Here is a 17,564-nt window from a genome sequence, read left to right on the forward strand (position 1 = left end):
ATTTAACCTTTTCTTATAGCTAAGTGAGATTTCATTGAGCATATACACCACAATTTCTTATCCCACTCATCTCTTCTTATTATGTTGAACACATGATATGATAATGACCTGCTAAGACATTATTAAAAGAAGGAATAGACAATTATCACCATCAAGTTATCATGATTACTATACTGGGGGATCCCATAAGGGTCAGCAATCTTATGACCCTTCCCAATGATTTCCTGTCTTCTTGACGTTCAATGTGAGAGTGTGAGGATCTAAGAATAAGGGATACTTGGACCCTGCAGTGCCAACAATCATTCATTCTGTCTTGAAGTGCTCATGAACTGCAGGTCTGCAGGCAGCACGCTCAAGGAACTATGTGTGGCTGTGGATAGAGCCAGGGTCAGCCTCTTGTTTTTGCTATGGTAAATTAAACAAAAATATTAGATTGATATATTTAAGAGACTTGAGGTTCCTAAAGAGTTCAAGGTAATTCTGGCTCTGTGCTCAGGAATTATTCCTGGTGCTGCTCTGGGACCATATAAAGTGTCTGACTTCTAATTGTGGTGACTATATGCAATACAATTGCCTATACTGTTACTCCAAGTCTGACAGATTATTTTTATCTATGAATTATGATTGGAGGGGGTGGGTTGTGAGAAAGAAGACTATCAATATTTACTTTACACTAATTGCTTCCCACATGAATGTTCTCCCTCTCTCTCTGTCTCTATCTCTCTCTGTTTCTTTCTTTCTTTCTTTCTTTCTTTCTTTCTTTCTTTCTTTCTTTCTTTCTTTCTTTCTTTCTTTCTTTCTTTCTTTCTTTCTTTCTTTCTTTCTTTCTTTTTTTCTCTTTCATTCTTTCCTTCCTTTCTTCTTCCTTCCTTCCTTCCTTCCTTCCTTCCTTCCTTCCTTCCTTCCTTCCTTCCTTCCTTCCTTCCTTCCTTCCTTCTTCATCTTTCTTTCTTTCTTTCTTTCTTTCTTTCTTTCTTTCTTTCTTTCTTTCTTTCTTTCTTTCTTTCTTTCTTTCTTTCTTCCTTCCTTCCTTCCTTTCTTTCTTTTTTCTCTTTCATTCTTTCCTTCCTTTCTTCTTCCTTCCTTCCTTCCTTCCTTCCTTCCTTCCTTCCTTCCTTCCTTCCTTCCTTCCTTCCTTCCTTTCTTTCTTTCTCTTTCTTTCTTTCTTTCTTTCTTTCTTTCTTTCTTTCTTTCTTTCTTTCTTTCTTTCTTTCTTTCTTTCTTTCTTTCTTTCTTTCTTTCTTTCTTTCTTTCTTTTTTTCTCTTTCATTCTTTCCTTCCTTTCTTCTTCCTTCCTTCCTTCCTTCCTTCCTTCCTTCCTTCCTTCCTTCCTTCCTTCCTTCCTTCCTTCCTTCCTTCCTTCCTTCCTTCTTCATCTTTCTTCCTTCCTTCCTTTCTTTCTTTCTTTCTTTCTTTCTTTCTTTCTTTCTTTCTTTCTTTCTTTCTTTCTTTCTTCCTTCCTTCCTTCCTTCCTTCCTTCCTTCCTTCCTTCCTTCCTTCCTTCCTTTCTTTCTTTCTTTCTTTCTTTCTTTCTTTCTTTCTTTCTTTCTTTCTTTCTTTCTTTCTTTCTTTCTTTCCTTCTTTCTTGTTGGGGGGGGCAATAACCCCCATGTTATTATTTACTCCTAGCTCTGTGCACAGATTATTCCTGGTGAGGTGTGAAGGACCATATTAGGTGCTGGGGAAGAACCTGGATTAGCCATATATCTAATGCAAGCAGACTACTACCCACACCACACTTGCTTCAGCATCTCCACATGTATTTAAAAAATATCAATTAAAAAATGAAGGTGACCTCAGGACATATATGTAGAAACAAAACACTTTCTCCTTTGACATGTTTTTTTAAAGAAGACAGAATATTCCACTTCACATTTTTAACACTTTGCAAGACCATGCAAGACAAATAAAAACATGTAAACATTTTACAGGTGTCCGTTATTAAAAAATGTTGAATTTTGCAAAGCAGTTCAAATTCAGGTCACTTGGTGGAGATATATTTATGTAGTGTTATCAAAATGAGAAATCAGTGGTACTGAATTATAATTGTTTTGGATCTTTTCAGAAACTTTAAGAAATAGAGGACTGATGAAATTGTTTTCATGGTGGATCACATACTTAGCTGTAAAAAGCTCTGGATTAATTCTGAGCAATACATGCCTTCCCTCTCTTGACAAATGCCATTAGATATGCTGTTCATGAAATGCAAGGGCCATCAATATTGGCTCTCTAAGCTGTTTAAATGCTTATATCATCAGTATCTTAACTTAATTGATCTGATTAATTTATCCTCAAGTGCAATCTGGACTTGAGGATTAAAAAAAATGCTTCCTCAATTGTAACATCGAAAGTTAAAAAATGTATATGTATATACACACACACACATATATATATATATATATATATATACTTTCTTGTTAATATCTGTCACCTCTTGTTAATATTTGTCAACATATCAAAGTTTTGATTTTGATACATTAACCTAAATTCAGCACTACTTGTTTTGCTATTTTCATCATTTCTATTGACACTAAGAAAGCTGCAGCTGCAAATATAAAACAGAAATGATGAGGATGCAAATGATCCACACTCCAGAATTCTCCACAGCTGCAATGCACTTTGGTGCTTCCCCGCCAAAACACAAATATTTACTTAACATTGTTTGTACCGACAATTGATGTTAATTATATATTACTTTAGCCATCTCTATCTAGTTGCTTATAAAGTAATAACAATATGGGAAACTCCTATGGTCAATTTAATTAAATGGAACAGTAATAACAAGGTTCAGGAAACAAGAGTAACAATGGCAATGATAGAAGAAACCAACTATAAACTCGCAGCACATAATGCAGAAGTTGAAAATGCAATTCCAAGGGAAAAAAATATGTCTCTCTAACAGCATTTTCTTTCAGCTTAGTGTCCTCTTATTTTAATTAAAAGTAGTTTCTATTGCCTTGAGTACTCTAGATGTGTTTAATACTTCTCATAATTTTGATATAACAACAGAAAGTACCCATGCATGCAAAGCAGCTAATGAGCTGAACAATTACCAAGTAGACAAGATGTTCCAGAACACGTATATGAGTCACTATATTTAGCTTATGTATGTGTAATTATGTAATATAATAATTCCTTTCTAAAAAAAATCAGTGTACATTGGATTCTAGTGGAAAAGATATCAACCTCTGTTTATTATGAGTTCCTATTTATTTTTAAATAGGATAGATACTATCATAAGTGTTTGGGGGACACCAACAATAAAAGATTAAAACCAAAGCAATGTATTACCATGTACTTATAGTTTAGTATTATGTAAAATGATATGGTTTCTATGTATGCGAAAATTCTATATGCATGTGTGTGTATCTGTGTGAGATATCTGTGTGTGTCTAAGTAATATCTTTGGTAGAAAAATAATTTAATCTTCCCAAATTATAAAGGAAGATCAGATATTATTTGTAACTGATTTATCTGGAACACTGCAGCTGGAACAGTGCAAGTTCAAAGACAGATGTGTCAGAGAAACTTGCCTCTATTATTCCTGGAGTTGATACTTGGATGCATTCCTAGTTAACCAACCTTTCTTGATTTATCTTTCTCTTTCAACACCGACTCACTGACCTTTTAGTCAATTCTGTATGCTTTCCAATATTCATCAGGAAAACTACTTTTATGCTTAAATCATGCAGATTTATTCCAATTTCATAAATAAATCAGGAAAGTGAGCTACAAAAATTCTACCTTAAAGGGCAAACAACCACATACTCCCCACCTGACATACAAATAACTTGAAGGATAACGATGCTTCATTTATGTCACTTGAAACCAAGGAAAAGTACATCAGACATTCTCCACTTAGTCTTTGTAACATGTTTACATGGAAATTTTAATTGCAGTCTCTAAGTCTAGGATGTTATATGACCTTCACAGATTCAGACTTTTAGTATATAGTTTGCAAATGAAGTTAGGTTTCCTCCCCAACTAATACTGAAATGCAAGTAGAACTACCGGGCATAGACTTCAGAGGTATTCTAAATTATTTCACTTAAATTGGCAGGGAAAATAAAAGTAAAAATAACGCAACTATACCTAACTAAATATCATGAAAAACATGGGCTGGAGCAATAGATCAATGGGTAGGGGGTTTGCCTTGCACGAGGCTGTCCCGGGTTTGATTCTTCCATCCCTCTTGGAGAGCCTGGCAAGCTAGCGAGAGTATCTTTGCCCATAAAGCAGAGCCTGGCAAGCTATCTGGGGCTTTTCTATATGCCAAAAACAGTAATATCAAGTCTCACAATGCAGATGTTACTGGTGCCAGCTTGAGCAAATCGATGAGCAACGGGATGACAGCGATACTGTGATATAATGATCATGAAAGACATAGCAGTAATATAAAATATGGCCTATTAAATTATAATCACATAATATATATCTGAGAAAGAGGTAATATCTAAGTCATATAAAGGATTTGCAAAACTCAATGTTGGAAATGAAAAAAATAACAAATTAGGATATAGGCGGAGAGGACACATTCTATAAAAATGGACATGCAGATGGGCTATAAGCACACAGAAAATGTTTAGTAAAATTGATCACCTCGGTCATGCAAGTCAAATTAACAAATGAATAATGGACAATTTCAAAACTAAGAGGAATTCCCAGGGCTGGCAATAGTCTGAGGGTTCTAGAGAGAAAGTACCCTCACTGATTCACTGTTGATAGACTATGGTCAGATTTGGCCTTTGTGCAGCCCTTTCAAAACAGCTCTCAAAGAACATCCCAACAATTTCACTCCTTGGTTTCTATATCAAAAGCACCAACCTGAAAAGTTGTTTGCATCCATATATCCATCACAACATTCGTCCCAAGAGACAGGCTAGACAAACAACCCAAGAGCTCAGCAGTATCTGATTAAGTGAGTAAGTTTTACTTATACACAAAGAAATATGACCGCTATCAGAGAGGGTTGAAATCCTGGGTTTTGTTCCAGCCAGGAGAGAATGGGAGGATATCATGCTAAGTGAAAAGGGACAGAAAAAGGACAAAGCCAGCTGATATCACTCATAATTGGAGTCCAAAGAAACAAGGAAAGGAATAGATTATGGTCAATCAAAGCACAAATGAATTTCTGCCTACAGAACTGAGAATGCAAGGAAAGGGCAGTGGAGGATAAAAAGGATTTAGAGACAGTGGTGCAGGGATATTAGAGCTTTTTTGTTGTGAGTGACTGGGTGGGGTGGTAACATCGTTTCCCTGAAACATTAATAAGTACACAATTATGAATCACAGTATCTCAATAAAAGCATAAAAATTGCTCTACTGTAATATTGTAACTAACAACAACAAGCAGTTATTTAAGATTAAGTTCATGGAGTAAACACAATTGGTAAACTACACTAGCTATATTTCAGGTAGAAACAGCCATGTGTGACTAGTAGGCGTTATCATGGACTGCACATGTATGCAACCATCACTGCAGAAAAGTCTGTTAGATGGCAATAGTTTCAACTCATTATGATAATTCATCCTCCCCAGCATGTGTTATTTGGCACAATCTGTCCAGCCTGGGTCTTTAAGACTGTTTCAATAAGTCTCAAATAAATTATGCATAATCTTTCCATGATATGGATTTGTCTTATTTCTTATTTATTTTGAGTTCTTGCTCGCTAGCCAACATAAATTATTTTTAACTGGAAGATTTTCTGCTAGATAAACTGCTATTTAGAAACGAAAGGTTTTAAAAATCAAACTCTAAAACATGTAATGGACACTTAAAACCATCCATATCTTGCCCAAAGCAAAGGAATCTGTTTGTATAATAGGATAAAAACTGATTGCCCGGCTTCATGCAAATCACAGGGCTTGGCCTGCGTGTATTTTATGAGTTTGCAGCTTTAGGGAATTAGAATTTTAATCACATCATTTGTATTGCTGATACTACCTGTGCCTTATGCCCGTTTTATACTTCAGGTATGTAAGCTTGTAAATTCCCTTCTATTATAAAAATAGTTTCAAGTGGTTCTCTACAATACACTGCAGGAGATTACTAACAAATACAAACATTGTGTCAATCATAGAAATAAAGGAGAATTCAGAAGGAGCAGCCAGTTGGAAAAATGTGTGTCAAAATGTTTCCTCAATTATCAGTGGAAAACAGACAGTTATGCGATGAAATAAAGATAAATGAGTCTACTACAAATATAAGCGAGTGATCAATGATTTTTGTGTTAGTATTTAGCCTCTGTCTCTCCTTAATCCTCTTGTAAATGGGTCAGTTCACTGCAAATTATTAAACACTACTTGAGAGGAAAAGGGGTTTGGCCACCCACAGCGGACCTCTGTGACTCATCTTTGGTCTATGCTCAGGATCACTCCTGCTGGGCCTGGGGAACCGATCCGGAGTTCCCGGTCTCAAGCCAGGGTGAGCCACATTCAAGGCCAGAACTCTGCTCTACTATCCCTTTGGCCCTGCTCGAAAATAACTCTTAAGAAGAAAGAATCACAATCACTGTCTGTCACTGTTATCCCGTGGTTCATCGATTTACGTGAGCGGGCACCAATAATGTCTCCATTCGTCATAGCCCTGAGATTTTAGCAGCCTCTCTAGACAAAAAAGAATAACTGTGACAAATATAGTTACTCTTTTGATCATTCCTAAGTATTTTAATGTTCTTGATGCTTATTTAAATTGCATAGGAATAGAAATTTTGGAAGATGTGCTTTTACTCTCATTTATATTGAGGTATAGCAGACATATAAAAGGCTACACATAGTTGATGTGCCCAATTTAAAGTTCAATATAAATATCCACTTTTATGAAGTCACCACAGAATTTCAATGAACAAATTTATCAGCATCGGTTCCCTCTTCTCGATTCACATAATAATAATTATTGGGGAACAGTTTTCCCCAAAGTGCCCGGACGTGTTGTGCAGCAGGCCCAGGCAGATGTGAAGTGGAGGATGACGGACACTTTGAGAAGCCACTCTGGGAGATGGCCGATGACATTCACTTTATTTCCAAATACACATATATTTTATAGAAGGTCTTGGCTTAAGAGTATGGTCCAATCACATAAAGTTCAGCATTACTGACCTATCACCTCTCCAACTCTGCTTGCCCCGACCCAATACCAATTAGGGCTAGATGCTGCAGTTAGGAATGACTCAATAAGCTTAGGTGACAGTCCTTGGGGGATTGGGTGAGACTCAAGGCCGGATACCTGGTGTTTGTAAAATGTGCACAGACACTCCCTACTGGGTCACTACACAGGAACAGGTCTTATCTGCTATGCAGGGACAGATCATTTTTTTTTCTTTTTTTTTAATTCTTTTTATTTTATTTTATTTTATTGAATCACCATGTGGAAAGTTACAAAGTTCTCAGCCTTATGTCTCAGTTATTCAATGCTCAAACGCCCATCCCTTCACCAGTGCCCATATTCCACCACCAATAAAAAAAAAAAAAAAAAAGCACTCACTGGAACCCCAAGTCATATAGCTGGCTCTGGTTCCTGCTCGTTCCACAGCCATGTGGCTGTGCAAAGGCATGGCCACCCGGGTCGAATCTCGGCCGGAGCCCAAGCTCCGGTCCGGGCCCGAGACTGCCCAGGCGTCCCGCTGTTTCAAGTTCAAAGCACATTTATTTTTTCCCGCACCACAAAGTTCATACCTGCTCAAAGGACCCATAAAATGTCGGACACCACGCCTCCTCCGGGAGGGAAGAGAGACGAAGGAAGAAGGATATTTCCCCCGTTAGCTGGTGTGGGGCAAAAGCTCAGTTCACAGTCTGCATACATGGTTGCAAGCACTCGCTGGAACCCCAAGTCATATAGCTGGCTCTGGCTCCTGCTCATTCCGCAGCCACTCGGCTGTGCAAAGGCATGGCCACCCGGTTCGAATCTCGGCCGGAGCCTGGGCCCTGGCCCCGGCCTGAGACTGCACAGGTACAGATCTTATCTGCTCTGGCATCTGGAGCCATGCTCCACAAATAATGTAAATAATTATTCTTGTGGGGCTGGAGCGATAGCACAGCAGGTAAGGTGTTTGCCTTGCACAAATCTGACCGGTTTGATTTCCAGCATCCCATATGGTCCCCTGAGCATTGCCAGGAGTAATTCCTGAATGTAGAGCCAGGAGTAACCCCTGTGCATCACTGGGTGTGACCCAAAAAGAAAAAAAAATATTCTTGTATGTGACAAAAGCAAGTAAGATGAGTTCTTTCTTAGCAGTTGTGTGTGTATGCTATAATATTACTTTATTCTCAATCAAGTATCAGATTGAAATCTCCAGTTCACCCTTCTTGAAACTTTCTCCTTTCTTCTCTTCTATAGTTCTATTTATTGGCTGTGTCTCTTGCTGTGATGAAGTCCATTTTCAAACCTTTTACTTCCTTTTAAAACCTTTTTGGTTCCCAGAATTCCATGCAGGCATCCCTATATGTTTCAGCACAACGTCAGGCACTTAGATTTTGCTTTGTTTTTCTGAACCCAATGGTGCTCAGGCCTCACTCCTGATTCTGTGCTCAGGGGTCATGGTGATATGCCTCAACATTATCACTTGGTGATATTGTGTGGATCAAAAATCCTGGTTGTGCACCATGCATCAAGAGCACTTTTTTTTCACTACTCATTTAAGAATTCAGAATTAAATTTTTCTTTCTCTTCAAAGCCAATATATCTCAAGTTCAAGCTTTTAGCATTTTACATTACAAACAATTAGCATGGTGACAAAAACAGGAGGTATACAACAAATGTTGAATAAATAAATACCTTCAAAAGCCTTAATAATCTCCAAAATAAACTTTGGTTTAATAATGAAATTGCTATTACTACTATTTTCTTCTTTTCTCTTTTATAATATATTATTATTGAATAAGATGGTCGATAATATTGTTCATTCTTACAAAATTATTGTTCCTTGTTTTAAAGGGTCAATATTCTATCCTGTAATGTTTCCTTTTATTTTGCATTATTAGTATATGTAAAAAATTACAATATATAGTGGACCAGTTTATATTAATATATAGGATCAATTAAAGAAAGATGGTGACACATGTAGGAAACAAAATATAAAGAATGATGAATACATATTTTATTAGAGTCTCATGACAAATGCTTGATATTTTATTAATGGAATTAAAAAAATAAGAAACCCTAAATTTATCCAAAGACCCTCTAGGCTCTAATTTCAAATTAAAAGCTTTTGTTATGTGAGGTCCAATGCAATTAAATGTTCAAATATTCATTGGATAAAAATCAATAAAATAATGAAACAGATTTCCTGAGAATAATTTAATACCAATGTTAAGACTATTCATTTCCTTAGGGCAAGTACATGGTAAAATGAATTATTCTATAATTAGTTATGAAGTGCAATAAAAATTTTGGAAGGCATGCTTTTGCTCTCACATTCTCTGAATATTTGGATGTCATCTGTACTTCTATATAAAGTATTGATGTGTGGAAAATAGTACTATTGTTTATATCTAAGGGAGATATTTATATTATCAATACAAACAATGTTTTGTTTAAAGAAATACCTATAGCAAGTTATTATAACAAAATAGGTGACAAAATAAACTCATAGCTGTGTAAAAATAATTCCCTAGGAAAATTTTAATTGGGAAGGTAACTGAAATGCACGCTCAAAGTATGAAACAGATGAAGTTGAAAACACAAATTAATACTTTCTCATAAGATGGAAAATTAATATTGTTTAAATACATGTATTCCCCAAAGCTATCTACATAACCAGTGCAATGTCTATAAACGCCCAAATGTATTTTTCTCATAAATAGAAAAAATCCTAAAATTCGTATTGTTCCACAAGACAAATACATTTGTCGATAGTTAAAGAATTTTTGAGAAAGAACAAAGTCAGATACAGCCACATTTCCTCATTTCAAACCATGTTGCAAATCTAAATTAATGAAAATATAGTGATATAGTCATATGAACAGGAACAGATTAATAAAACCTAATAAAATTTCCCCAAACAAATCTATGCAAGCTGGGTCATACATAAAGAATTATTATACAAAAAAAAATGTACATGGACAGTCTCTTTAGCGAAAAATCTTGGAAAACTGGACAGTAAACGGAACCAGTAAACACTGCAGCACTATCGTCCTGTTGTTCATCGATTTGCTGGAGCGGGCACCAGTAACATCTCCATTGTGAGACTTCTTGCTACTCTTTTTGGCATACTGAATATTCCACGGGGAGCTTGCCGGCTCTCCAAGAGGGGAGGAGGAATAAAACCAGGGTCTGCGGCGAGCAAGGCAAACGCCCTACCCACTGCTATCACTCCAGTCCCATCCTTGACAGTATTGCAAATTACATAAACTAATTTTTTACACAAAGTCTACACCCCTATTCTCACACGAATGTCTATTTACATCTCAGTTTTATCTTTTAGTTTTAAGTAAAAATAATTGGGGGCCAGAGAGATAGTACAGCAGGTGAGATGCTAGCCTTGCACATAAGTGACCTGGGTTTGACCCCAGGCGTCCCATAGGATCCCTGATTGTGACTTTAATCCTTCTGAAAGGATGGCGAGTGATTAACGCAAAAGCTAGACGAGGTTGTGGTGTCTTACAGAGCTGGGGAGAGGAGGACGAGGAGCTTAGCTGTGGACACTCCGGGTGACAGGCTGAATTCAGCTTCTGCCTCTCTTGTCTCCCTGTCCCTGGAAACTCCAGATCCCTGCGGGCCGCCGGGGAAGGAGAACTCCGGGCAGGCGCCCCAGGGTCCGCAGCAAGCAGGCTGGTCCTGCAGCAACAGGGAATGACCCATAGAGGTGTGGGTCTCCCCACCCATGAACGTCCTCTGCTTCTGATCTGAACTCCCCCAAGGCATCCCGGGTGCAGTATTCCACCACCATCCCCACCCTGCAACCACCCAGGTGTGAAGGATGAGAATCGCGTTCTCTCTCTTTTTCCTGTGGCTTGCTTCCTACTGGGGGGGCTCACCCAGCAGTGCTCAGGGTTTACTCCTGGCTCTGTGCTCAGGGAGCACGCCTGAAGCGTGTCTGTGGTGAGAATCAGGCCTGGGTCTTTATCCTCCTCTTTATCCTCGCTGCCTCGGGTCCCACCAGTCTCTCAAACCTGCCCAAGTGGGCTTGCATCGGGTCTCAATCATAAGTCCACAAATCTTCAAGGAGGCACGGGGTGGGGGTAGGGGGCGGAGGGGAGGGTGGGTAGTGCAGCAACGCTGATTACTGATTACTGGCCGCTAGCCCCTGCCCCAGTGTTGATGAGAACAGGCTGCACTGCACCCTGGTGCTAATGTGCTAATGCGCTAATGCCTGCGCCCCTGGGTCTGAGCTCAGTGCCCTCTGGCCCTCACTTAAGGCCTTCGCTGCCTCACGGGCAGCGCCAGGGTGGCCCCGTTTTCCAGTGCACGGGAAGCAGGGATTCTGCACACAGCACCTAAGAGGGGCCGGTCAGCGCAGGCGGGAGCTAAAGAGGGAGGCGCAGGGTGGAGAAGATTCCATTTTAGTCTTTTCTAGATTTTTATTCTAAAGAAAGTAAAAAATCAAGCATATATTTTAGTTAAAATTAAAAATGCTTAAATTAATTATTAATTTATAAGTACTACGCTAGTATGTTCTAAATTACTAATTCAAATAAGCATGTATTTTATCTGCAAAGTGCATCAATTTATTCGCAAAAAAATTGTTATACTACTGTGTAAACATGAGTGTGTATTTATGTGTGTCTTTATGTGTGTTCGTTGCTAACTTAAAGATAATTTTCATCAGTTAAATAAGTCTTCCACACAAACAGACATGTGTGAAATACATATTATTACTTATTATCAGAGAAATGTAAATCAATAGTCACAATCAGATAGCACTTCAAATCTGTGAGAATTTCAATATCAGAATTCAGGAGCAATAGCACAGCGGGTAGAGCGCTTGCCTTGCACACGGATGACCTGGGTTGAGTTCTCCATCTCTCTCAGACAGATAGTACTGAGAGTATCCCAGAGTATCCCGCCTGTACGGCAGAACCTGGCAAGCCACCCCTGGAGTATTCGATATGCCAAAAACAGTAACAACTCATCTCAGAATGGGGATGTTACTGGTGCCCGCTCGAGCAAATCGATGAATAATGGGACAGTAGTGCAACAGCTCAATGGAGTAAAACAAACCCTTATGTACTGTTGGAGAAATTGGTTCAGCCTTTTAGGAAAATACTCTAGAGAGTTTTCAAAACCTTAAAAGCAGGGCTACGACATGACTTAGGAATTCCATTTCTTGATATCTATTTGCATAGTCACATAAAACAAGAACACCAATTTGAGAAGATATAGACACACCTTTGCTCATTGTAGATTGTAGTCCTGGATATCTTTGCCATCACAGATAATATCTAAATATATCCAGTTATATGTATGTATATAAATATTTAAGAACATTACACTGCTGCATATAATAATAAAAAATATGGTAACAAAATAACAACAAATATTAAGGAAAAGAAAAAATGTCCATTAAAATATCGTTTTGGAAAGATATTCCACAAGGAAATAAATTAAAGTACTGTAAAAGATACTGTACACAATAAAATTAATGATTTGAATGACATTAGAGAGGTTTTGTGCCCAAAGTTTGAGTAATTATCACAACCGTTAATATGGCTATTAGTTGTATATTTCATGGTAGCACTTATATCTGGATTAGCACTTTTGATTATACAATAAGCATTGATGGGCGCATCACAAAGATTTATATGCTGAGTAAGGATACTATGTCCCAGAACCTGGATCCAAAGTCTTTAGGATAGACTTGGTACAGCAGACATCTTAAGCAGTGTTTCTCATATATACCCTTAAAATTGTCAATAGTATTTCAGAATTTGTGAGACTTAATATCCCTTGTCACTATTTAATTTCATAATTATAGTCTGAAACCAGATAAGCATTATGAAAATGCAAGCTATACCAATAAAATAATGTTGATGCACACTAAAATTTGGATTTTTCATAAAATCTAAGTACATAAGACATTTATTTTTAAATATACCAAAAGTGTGTGCATATTTGGGAAATATCAATATGCACATATCTTTCAATTTAGCATACAGCTATAGCTTAAGTCTAGGGCATTATCTCTAGTGCATAAAGTACCTTGTAGAACTGTCATTCAAGTTTTAGTCTTTAATGTAAGAAAACCAAAAGCAGAGAAGCAAAATGACACCCAAGTGGCAGTACGGACAACAAGCACTGAAGCCATAACTCAAATCCTGTTCTCCCTATTCATTAATCATTATTATCTCACAAAGGCTACAAAGTGATGGGTATGACGTACAGACTGCATCTCAAAGTATATGTGGCATTTTCTAGAACATTTCATTCTTTGGCAATAATGAGAGTCAAATACAGTGTTCAACTTTTAGAAAATAAAAAGTAGACTGGATATTAATTTTACTTGATTTTTAGAAAAGAGATAAGGTTTTTAATTATAATAATTAAACTTTGAACCAGTAAAATAAAACTCACTAACAAATGTATCATTACATTTCTCTTACCTAACTTATCAATTATTAAAATACTCTAAAACTTTATGATACATGCACATATGTGATATACTTTAAATGTATGTATTGAAAAAATATGATGTATATAACCTTATGATATATATTAACAAGTTCATTATATGTAGTTATATGTTCATTAAATTATTTGACTGTCCTGTGAACAATACTTCATGAAAAACTATTAAAGTTAGGCAAATACAAGTTTTTACATCAAGCTAAAATGTATAATGATAATTACCCATGCATTTTTAATATATATATATGTATATGTATATATGGGATGCCAAGGAGCAGACAGGATCTGCTGCAAGCAACACCATACCCACTGTTCTACCGGTCCAGCCTCCACACACCTTAAAATTAAATGGTAACTATTTCAGTAAGGCAAATTCCCACCTAATGAACTATTACTAAGAAAAACCCAGAAAATTATTGTTAAACATGTTGTAGAAATTCATATGCACCAAAGAACTAGATCTGAACTAAAATATCAAGAGTTCTTATCAAAAGTTTACCAAACATGTTTATCACTGTATCACATGTCACTGTCATCTCGTTGTTCATTGATTTGCTCAAGAGGGCACCTTGAGTAGCGTCTCCATCATGAGACTTCTTGTTACTGTTTTTGGCATATTGAATATGCCATGATTGAATATGCCCGGCTCTGCCGTTCGGACAAGATACTCTCAGTAGCTTACCGGGCTCTCTAAGAGGGGCGGAGGAATCAAACCCAGGTCATACAGAGCAAATGCCCTACCTGCTGTGCTATCGCTCCAGCCCAAATATGTTTATAATGTAAAATATTACTTTTGTGTAAGATATATATAATTGTAATCAAGAACAATTTGAAAAAATATCATATATGTGTATATTTAAATTAAAAAATGACATGCATTATTTTTGGGGTAGATTAGCAATCTCCCCACCCCACCACCCCACTGTGAAAATGATTTTCAGCTTGTTGTCTAGGCCCATCTCTGTAGATACAATTTCCATAAGAATACTGTCTTTTACTCAGGACTGCCATGAAAATATGTGCATATATGTCTTGTTCGTTATGATTGTATTTATGTGTGAGATGATATAAATTTATTTATTTATTTATTTATTTATTTATTTATTTTGCTTTTCGGTCAATCCTGGCTCTGCACTCAGGAATTACTCCTGCCAATGCTTGGGGGACCATATGGGATGCCGGGGATTCAACCCGGGTCAGCAGTGTGAAAGGCAAATGCTCTAACCACTGTGATACCACTCCGGCCCTAGAAATTTATTCATTAAAAAAAAAAAATAGAATGGCAGGTACTGGACAAACAGTACAGGGCAAGGAGCTTGCCTTGGCCATGCCCGACCTTGGTTCAACTCTTCATATTGATTATGATGCCCCAAGCACCGCCAGGATTGAGCACTGGGTGCAGAGCCAGGAGGAACCCTGAATAAGAGAGTTAATGTTTGAAGCATGTATGTATTAAAGAAAGGCACAGTTTTTGGATCTCAGGGAAGCAACCTGTTCTATGCTCAGAGGTCACTCCCCTGGCATCAGGGAATTATCCATGTTGAAGAATACATCCAGGGCTCCCATATGCACGGATCATGCTTGATCCTTTGAATGCTCTCTCTCTTTCCCCTCAAAGATATTGAACATTAATATTCATAGTCCTCTGAAAAATTCACCACAATGCATAGTATCTGGGTGGATGTTTCTGGCTACGGATGTGTTTTGAGAAGCTGTGAAAGGGGAGAGAATCTGTACTGCTTCTTTGGTTTGTACTCAAAGGCATATTAGAACAAGGAGGAAGACATATTGGGGTGGGAACACAGATTGGTAGAGAATAAAAGAATCATATTCCGGTGGGTGACCCTTTCGAATTACCCGCTCAAACCATAAGATTCGATCCAGAGACTGATTTCCACAGAACCTTCGTGAACTTGGACCGCTTCAGAGCCCCTCAATGCTGCCTTTGGAGAGTGAGCTCTCAGGCTGTGTACACTGACACACAAGTCCAGAAAATATCTATTAGCTGACCCAATGGGGTTCATTTTCCCTGAGACTAGAAATCAAGGGGAAAAGAAGAATGTGTCCCCCTTCCCATTTTCTATCAAGGCACTGATTTCGGTTTGAGGTCAATTAAAATGATGATTGTATTTAACAGAGGCATTTGTGGTCTGGGGATTCCCGTAAGTGATGGTCACCACCCTGTAAATCGGAGGGTCCATGCAGGGCCAGTGATTGAACTGGGAATGACCTGTGCTACCACCACAGCCCCAGAAAATTTTATTTTTCATTTAAAAAATGAAATATTTCTTTTTTGAGTTAAAAAGAGTACTTTATCTGTTCTCCTTTTCCCTTCTTTTTTATAGGGTCTTCACAATTATAGAGAAAAGTATCTTGGAGCTTACGATAAAAATTAATTTTGGGTTTTTAAGCACTTTTTAATTTTTTTTAATTATTTAATTAGTGAGTCATCATAAGAGTACAGATACAGATTTACACATTTTTGAGCTTGTTTTTCCCTCATACAATGTTCGCAAACACATCCCTCCACCAGTGCCCATTCTCCACCACCAATAAGCCCAGTATCCCTCCCAACCCCCATTGTTAAGTTTTTCCTCCCTATTTGATCAGTGGTAGCACAGCGGGTAGGACGTTAGCCTTGCATGCAGCCAACCCAGGTTCAATTTCTCTGTCCCTCTTGGAGAGCCTGGCAAGCTACCAAGAGTATCCTGCCTGCACTGCAGAATCTGGCAAGGTACCCGCGGCATATTTGATATGCCAAAACCAGTAACAGTAAGTCTCACAATGGAGACGCTCTACTGCCCGTTCGAGCAGATCAATGAACAACGCGACAACAGTGCTACAGTGCTATTTGCTCAATGGAATATTCTAAAGTGTGTGTGTGTGTGTGTGTGCGCGTGTGTGTGTCTGTGTGTGTGTGTGTGAGAGAGAGAGAGAGAGAGAGAGAGAGGAAGGGGGAGGGGAGATGAAGTTGTGTGTCCATTCCCTCTTTGCAATATGCAGAGAAGGAGATGCAAGAAAGGCTCCGGGTTGTTTTTGTGTGTGTTCCATGTTCTCCTGGCATAGCTTCTGCTTTGGGAAAATGCAGTGGCAGTGCTCCCTTTTGGAGCACCGGGGACCAGATGGCTGGCCAACCTATCCTTCCCACGCATTAGGGAGTCACCGTGGCTTGCACAGACTTCTCATCTTATCATTCCTTTATTTCTTTGCTTTTAGTCTGAATAGTGCTAAAGTGAAAATAAATTGTCCGGAAAAAGAAAGTCACAGCCCTGCCCTGGTGCTGGCTGTCTCTTCCCCCCTCACCTCCCCACACTCCCACTGTCCTGACAGTATAGCTTTGGGGACTGTGACCCAGCAGGTCCCACCTCGAAGCTTCTTCCTTGCCCACTAATTTAAGTAATTCAGACTGAAACGGTACCATTTCCCCGAGATCAGCATTTCCAGGGCTAGAGATATCACCAGAATGCCTCATCCAGAGTTTAGACAGGAATGCTGGTGTGAAGTCACTCAGTCCTTTTGTCTTGCAGGTTTATTATTTCCAAATGGACATAGCACAAAACCTGTACAGTCAGTGTAGAGTTCTCTGAAAAATGTATCCACGTCTGAATGAAAACCATTGCTAGGAGTTGCATAAATGAGCCCACTTTTATCAACGGGGCAGAGGATTTCATTCTAGTTCCCAAGGATGTGTTTCTCCGGGGGCCCTGGAGTAGCAGAAGTTATCAGGGTCGGTGCAGAGGTACCTGCAGATCTGTATCTGCAATGCCATGGGGACCTCTGGTATGGGGACTTCTATCCAACTAGGCTCTGCCCATCTCCCTGGCCCAGAGTTAGATTATGCGTAAGGATGTGTGGATGCTGTCACTAATCTGAACATAAAATCTATAAATGATTATGACATAGGATCTTCTTTCTAGCCTCAGCAAATGAGCAATAGATAAAAATTAAATATCCATCTAGAAATCAGTGATGTTAATGTTAACATGCCTCCATCATATTAAAA

At 38.3% G+C, this 17,564-nt stretch overlaps 1 protein-coding gene across 3 annotated transcripts in view; it reads right to left on the reverse strand.

Annotated features, from left to right (window-relative positions):
* The window catches only part of CDH18 (cadherin 18), a 993,503-nt gene that overhangs the window by 299,445 nt on the left and 676,494 nt on the right, over positions 1-17,564 (reverse strand). The window lies entirely within an intron of this gene.

The sequence above is a fragment of the Sorex araneus genome, chromosome 1 (genome assembly GCF_027595985.1).
Source record: "Sorex araneus isolate mSorAra2 chromosome 1, mSorAra2.pri, whole genome shotgun sequence".
Taxonomy (NCBI): domain Eukaryota; kingdom Metazoa; phylum Chordata; class Mammalia; order Eulipotyphla; family Soricidae; genus Sorex; species Sorex araneus.